The following is a 7,578-nucleotide window of genomic DNA, read 5'->3' as shown; positions in this document are numbered from 1 at the left end:
AAAATTTAAAACTCCAAGCAGATCACGATGCCTTTCCTCTTCTTTGTGTTTTCTGTTTATATCCTTAATAGTACCTACCACATTGATTAGTAATTGATAGTTTAATGTTCTGTCTCTTCAAACATAATGCAAGCTCTTTCAGGTAAGAAAATGAATCATTGTTGTTAAAGCCTTAACACTTGACCCAGTATATATTTAATAAAAATTTTTGAACAAACGAAAAACATTGGCCAAATGAATAAATGTTTCCTAATAATGTTGGTAAATGTTGGTAAGTTCTTTCACTATCAATCGTATCATAAAATTTTTCTTAATACCAACTTAAATGCCATTTTGTGTATAGAAAAATCCCTAAAAGACCCTAGAGGTTATCCACTCTGGGCAGAAGTGCATTTAAAAACTAAAGTTTTTCCTTCTTTCCTTTCTGCTGTAGGCCCCAGTGGTTATTGTCGAAATGGGCAAGTTCGTGAAACCTCAGAAAGTGGTGTTTGTCCTGGCTGGATGCTACTCCAGACACAAAGCTGTCATCGTGAAGAACATTGATGATGGCACCTCAGATCGCCCCTACAGCCATGCCCTGGTGGCTGGAATTGACCACTATCCCTGCAAAGTAAGAGCTGCCATGGGCAAGAAGAAGATCACCAAGAGGTCAAAGATCAAGTCTTTTGTGAAAGTTGATAACTAATCACCTAATGCCCACAAGGTACTCTGTGGATATCCTCTTGGACAAAACTATCATTAATAAGGATGTCTGCAGACACCCTGCTCTTAAACCCAAGGCTGGACAAGAGGCCAAGATCAAGTTTGAAAAGAGGTACAAGACGGGCAAGAACAAGTGGTTCTTCCAGAAGCTGCAGTTTTAGAAGCTTTGTTTTGGTCATTAAAAATTAAAAAGAAAAAAAAAACTAGTTTTCTTGGGTTTTGTTCATTGTATTTCTTTTTAATCTTCAGAGAAGAAAATATATAACCATCCTTGCAGATGTATTTCAATTTCACAAACCTTTAGAATTAGAAAAATTCCTCCTCCTAGCTACAGAGTCTCCATCCAAATATGTACATGGGCTTGACAAGCAAGGTAAATGAGTTAAGGAAGGTGTTTTGTCATAAGACCTGAAACTAAGATCCAGTGTTCTGTGCTGCTTCGATATCTGGTGAAATCAGGAGGGCCTTAAATGGCCTAACTGTAAGTTCCCCTGCTGCTCTGTTCCCAGAGATAAGATTCCCTAGCCAAATAACCCTCTGTATCAAGAGAACCAGGTGTAGTTCCTGCTTATCTCTGAGTAGTGAGTTTCCGTTCCCTATCAGCCTGTGATATTATTCGAACAAGCGAATCACACCTTCCTGTTGGAACCAAGGGACACCTCACCCTTTAGATACAACAAAGCCTGTCTCCCAAAGCCCGTCCTTGTTCACTGTGTTCCTGAGTGCAACTCCGATGTGGCCCTGTGTGGCATACAATGTCCTTCTCCTCAGGCGGTGAGTATATGTGATGAATAAACTGCTGTTGATCTTACCTGTCCAGTGTTGGGTGTCAGGTGTTTGGCCATTTCCAAAAACCTAGGTCAGGAATCACTTCCTCAATGACAGAGTGAATAGGAGGCAATTAAAACAGGTACGGACCTGGTATGGGAAAAACGATTGCTGGGGAAAGAACTGTAACAATACCTGGCGCTAGTGGCTTAGAGCTAGGAAGTTGGGGGAACCATGGAGGTCTGGACAGGACAGACCCCAATTTAAGTAAGCAGCTACTGTTCAGCACGAGTCTATTGTAGACAGGCTAGTCACAACAATACACAGTATTGCCAAACATTTCAAGAGACACTGGAAATCTGGATTTTATGTCAAAATTCTCACTTTTTAAAAGTTGGAAACTTCTTCCTTTCTTTCATTTTCCCTCTCCTTTTCCCACTCTCTGTCTCTCAGCCCAACCAAAACCCATCAGGGGTGGTTTTGTGAGGTGCCAGTTTGTAACCTGTCCTAGAAGTTAAGCCTAGTCCCTAGAACACTGCTCTGATCCCAACACTTAAATAACATTCTGCCATTATATCTTCTAATATCACATATACTAACATTGCTGATTCAAGTTAGATTTACTATACCCCCGAAATTTAAATCTTAGCCATATTTGTCTATAAGTCCCCATTATATATTAGGGCAGTCTTATTTTTCCTCTAGCAACAATTCACTACACTGCATTTTATTCTGACCACATTTCACACTCCCTCAATTACTAAGTCATTTTGAATTCTAATAATATCCTTCCAGGCACTTCCAATCACACTCAGCTTGTGCTGTTCCTTCCATTATATCATTCCAAACATCAAAAAATATAAAGGAATCCAGCTTAAAAATAAGACTTCTAAAACACCCGTTGTTATGTTCCTCCCAAATTGACATGACACAAATAATAACTTTCTTAACTATTTCCAGGAAATGTAATAGTGCATTTTTTCTAAATTGTCACTTTTTAAAGACTGGTAAATATGAGTTTCAGAAGAATTAATATAATTGCTATGGGGAGAAACAACAGTACTCTTTAACCATGCCAAAACATTTTAATAAGTTTGATGAATTTAAAAGCATATTTAAGACCAGGCACAGTGACTCACACCTGTAATCCCAGCACTTTGGGAGGCCATGGCAGAAGGATTGCTTGAGCTTAGGAGTTCGAGACCAGCCTGGGCAACATGGCAGAAACTCCATGTCTACCAAAAATTCAAAAAATTATCTGGCCATGGTGGCACTTGCCTGTGGTCCCAGCTATTCAGGAGGCTGAGGTGGGAGGATCACTTGAGCCCGGGAGGTGGAGTTTGCAGTGAGCCATGATCATGCCACTGTACTCCACCCTGGGTAACACAGCAAGACCGCATCTCAAAAAAAAAATTTTAAGAATATTTAAAAGAAATACTTTTAAAGCATATTCATTAATTTCTTCATTCAGCAAACTTTTATTGAGCACCTACTCTGTGCCAGTCAGTGTTTGAGAAGCTAGGAATATATTCAAAATAGAATAAAATTCCCACTGTCATTGAGTTTGCTGTCCATAATATTAGGCAGAATATAAAATCAACTCCTGTTAGTTGCAGTTAGATAAAAATGGGTAAGCCAATAGACAGAATCAGAAGAGAATATGTTAAACTTAAAATAGTAGCTGGGTATGTCGAGGAGGTTATAGACTATTTCTTTCTTTATTCAATATAAAGTGCATGAGTTCATAATGAAATGACATAAAAATTAAAGATAAACAACTCATCATTCACCTGTGAAGACTACTAGTGTACTAACTCATTATTCTGAAAATTGATAAATAAGTAGAATAACCATATAATTTGTTGTCCCAAATGGAACATTTTAACGAGTAATATTCAATTCAAAGTTCACACATTACATTTGGTTGATGTATCTCTTAATTTTCTTTTAACCTATAACTTCAAAAACCATAATTATAAATTAAATAAGTTTAATGTATAACTTTATGCTAACATCATCTCTCACCTGGACTATCACAACTGCCTTCACTCTTGACTCCTAAAACTCATTTACCACTCTGCATCAAGAGTCATCTTTGTAAAAAGTATATATCAGAGGAATTAACTGGAGGATAATGGTGGTAACCTGAATTCAAATCTCCATACACATCCCAAAAAAATAAATAATAGCAACAAGGAGTACAAATAAAACAAAATATTACACATGCCACCGAAATCACAATGAACCAGAGTATAGCGGGAATTTCAAACTACCTGAAAGTAGAGAAATGAAACTTGAAGTCCCACCACCAACGCAAGCCTGTGGATGTACAGAACAGTGACACGGGAGGCCTAAGTCATTCTAAAGAGAAGAGAAGACAGGTTAGGACTTAAAACATGAACAAAACTACCTGCAGAAAGAGAAAGCACAACATATGTGATAAAATACCACACACAGGTCCATGACTTGGTAGCTCATGGCACCCAGTAGAGGGAAAGAGCTTGAAAGTGAGTAGAACGGAGGAGGCAGAAGAGGAAATACTACATCTGTGAGACAAAGAGATATGAGGGAGAACAGCCCCTTGGAGAGTGGCAGTGAAGGAAAATAAGGAAGTCAATGGCAAAAAATTAAAGATGCTGCAGAAAAAGAACAGAAACAAGACATGGCAAGACCCCAACCCCCGCTCCTGCCGACAACTACCACTACCACAATCACCACCTTACTTGGAAGAAAAATAATGTATTTTACTAAAATGAGAGAAGAGCATGCTCACGAACCAGAAACTCTGTCCAAAAAATGCCCTGGAATAAAAATAAAATCAAGCAAATTCCATACAAAGTTATCATAAGGAAAAAAAAATAGAACATATGTAATCAAAACGTTTCAGCCAGGCACAGTGGCTCATGCCTTTAATCCCAGTATTTAGGGAGGCCGAGGCCAGCAGATTACCTGAGGTCAGGAGTTCGAGACCAGCCTGGCCAACATGGTGTTGTGGTGGGCGCCTGTAATCCCAGCTACTCGGGAGGCTGAGGCAGGAGAATCACTTGAACCTGGGAGGTGGAGGTTGCAGTGAGCCAAGATCACCCCACTACACCCCAGCCTGGGTGACAGAACAGGAGGACTCTGTCTCAAAAAAGAAAACAAACAAAAAAACAAAATGTTTCAACTGGTGAGAATTTCTCTAAAAATGCCAACCACAAAACGCAATACATTCAAACTGGTTTAAATAATGTTAAACAACATTTGGAGATATTAAAAAGTCTAGAATCATAAATTTAAAACAAATAACATAAATAGGCCCAGGAAAATCTATGAGATCTATGCAAGGGGAAAATGCAATGAGAGTAGATTGGACCAAAAAAGAAAATCCAAGAAAAAGACAAAATTATCTCAGAAAGGAGGAATAAATTGCAACGTGCCCAAGGGAAAATATATTTGGATGAAAATTTAATAAGAAAAAAAACAAGAACAAAAATATAAGATAGGCCAGGCATTGTGGCTCATGCTTGTAATTCCAGTATTCTGGAAGGCCAAGGCAGGAAGATCACTTGAGCTCAGGGATTCAAGGCAAGCCTGGGCAAAGTAGTGAGACCCCATCTCTATAAAAAATTTAAAAAATTACCCAGGCATGGATGCATGTGCCTATTGTCCCAGTTCCTTGGGAGGCTGAAGCAGAAGAGTCACTTGAGCCCAGGAGATTGAGGCTGCAGTGAGTGGTGATCATACCACCGCACTCCAGCCTGGAGGATAGAGTGAGACTCTGTCTCAAAAATCATAATAATAAGATAAAGAAAGAAGCAAAAAAGCATCAGAGAGTAGAAAGTGATCAAAATTGAAGACATGCAAAGAAGGCTTGACATATGTATAACTGGAACTCTTGACAAAGGAAAACAATACAATGAGGCAGAACTAATATTTAACACTACAATCCAAGAAAACTTTCTGGAAATAAAAGCCTGTAATACTAGCACTTTGGTAGGCCAAGATGGGAGGATTGCTTGATGCCAAGAGTTCAAGACCAACCTGGTCAACATAGCGAGACTCTATCTCTATAAAAAATAAAAAGAAAATAAATAAAAATAAAATTATACATTAAAAGGGCCCATATTTACCTGAAAATATTGACCTAAAATGACCAACTCTAAGATATATGTTAATACAACTATTAGAATAAAAGATCGAATTGCTAATAGGCATAAGAAAATTAGATTGGCATTAGTCTCCACAAAAGCAGCATTTAAAGCCAAGAGGCCAGTATTTTCAAGAAACTCAAGGAAAGAAATAATAAGCAAAGTATTTTATAGCAAAGTTCTTCTAGCATCAAGGCTATATAAAAACAGTTTTGAACATGCAAGAGCTCAAGAAACACGGTTCTCAAGTCCTTTTTGAAGTGTCTACTTAGGCAGGAGTTGACACGCAATAGTCCACAGGTCAAATCTGGCCTGGCGTCTATTTTTGTACAGCCCACAAGCTAAGAATGTTTTACATTTTTAAAGCATTTTAAGATAAGAAAAAGGAGTGACAGAAGGAAAAGGAGAAGCAGCAGCAGCAGCAGTAGCAGCAAAGAGTGTATATATGGCCCGCAAGGCGTAAAACATTTACTCTCTGACTCTTTATAGAAAAACTTTGCTGACTCCTGCCCTAGACTATGATAAGCTTTATCCACACAAAAGATGACTGGGGAAACATCAGTAAACAGACATGGTAAGCACTTAATATACCTAACTGTGGAACCAAGAATAAAAGAAAAGTAGGGACAAAGTTGAAAGAATAGTACGTGAGCAGTATACATTCTGACAAAATAGAAAGAATGCAACCGGCGGGGGGAAAAAGAGAGGAATGGGGGTAGTAGAATAAGATAATTGAGTGTTATAAAGATGATAGTTAGGAGCCCAAGGATATCATTTAAAACTTATAAACCAGCTAGTAAAAAAAAAAATTAGCCAAAAAAGGAGGAATTAAGCACTATTAAAAGGATAAATACAAAGATAACCACAAGAATAACAATACTAATTTCCCTAAATGCCCTCTATAAAAGAGGGGCACAGTAAATATAATTACATCCATTAATTATAACACAAAATAATATAAGAAAGTTGAGAACAAACGTATCAGTCATACCAATAATGTTAGTGGGGTTAACTTGCCCATTAAAAGAAAAAGAATTTCAAATTGGCTTACAAATCAAAACTGAACTTTGGGGGCCAGGTGTGGTGGCTCATGCCTGTAATCCCAGCACTTTGGGAGGTCGAGGTGGGTGGATCATCTGAGGTCAGGAGTTCAAGATCAGCCTGGCCAACAAGGTGAAACCCCCTCTCTACTAAAAATACAAAAAAAATAGCCAGGTGTGGTGGTGCGCGCCTGTAGTTCCAGCTACTTGGGAGGCTGAGACAGGAGAATCACTTGAACCTGGGAGGTGGAGGTTGCGGTGAGCCAAGATCGTGCCACTGCACTCCAGCCTGGGCAACAGAGTGAGACTCCATCTCACACAAAACAAAACAAAAACAACAACAAAAAACTGAACTCTGTGCTTTTTACAAGAGACATTCCTAAACCATGGTAAAAAGGCTACAAATGAAGGAATAGTCAAAAATATATTAAGCAGGCCGGGCGCAGTGGCTCACGCCTGTAATCCCAGCACTTTGGGAGGTCAAGGTGGGTGGATCATGAGGTCAAGAGATTGAGACCATCCTGGCCAACATGGTGAAACCCTGTCTCTACTAAAAATACAAAAATTAGCTGGGCGTGGTGGCACACACTTGTACTACCAGCTGCTCGGGAGGCTGAGGCAAGAGAATCGCTTGAACCCAGGAGGCGGAGGTTGCAGTGAGCCAAGATCGTGCCACTGCCCTCCAGCCTGGCAACAGAGAGAGACTCTGTCTCAAAAAAAAAAAAATTATATATATACACTAGACAAATGAAAATCATAAGAAAGCAAAGGTTGTCATCTTGATATCAGGTATAATTCAGGCCAAAAAGCATTAAATAAAACAAATGATGACACTTTATGATGCTAAAAGCCACGACTCACAAAGAAGATATAATAGTTATAAATATCCATGTAGCAAATAACCCAGTGACCAACTATACAAAGCAGAAACTACATGA

General features: G+C 38.8%; 1 pseudogene; it reads left to right on the top strand.

The window, feature by feature from the left end:
* Nucleotides 1-448: 448 nt before the first annotated feature.
* On the top strand, nucleotides 449-863 carry LOC101141601 (large ribosomal subunit protein eL27-like; annotated as a pseudogene).
* The last annotated feature ends 6,715 nt before the right edge of the window (nucleotides 864-7,578 follow it).

This window comes from Gorilla gorilla, chromosome 15 (assembly GCF_029281585.2).
Source record: "Gorilla gorilla gorilla isolate KB3781 chromosome 15, NHGRI_mGorGor1-v2.1_pri, whole genome shotgun sequence".
Classification (NCBI taxonomy): domain Eukaryota; kingdom Metazoa; phylum Chordata; class Mammalia; order Primates; family Hominidae; genus Gorilla; species Gorilla gorilla.
The sequence above is the reverse complement of the archived record's forward strand: the minus strand, read 5'-3'. Positions and strand labels throughout refer to the sequence as shown.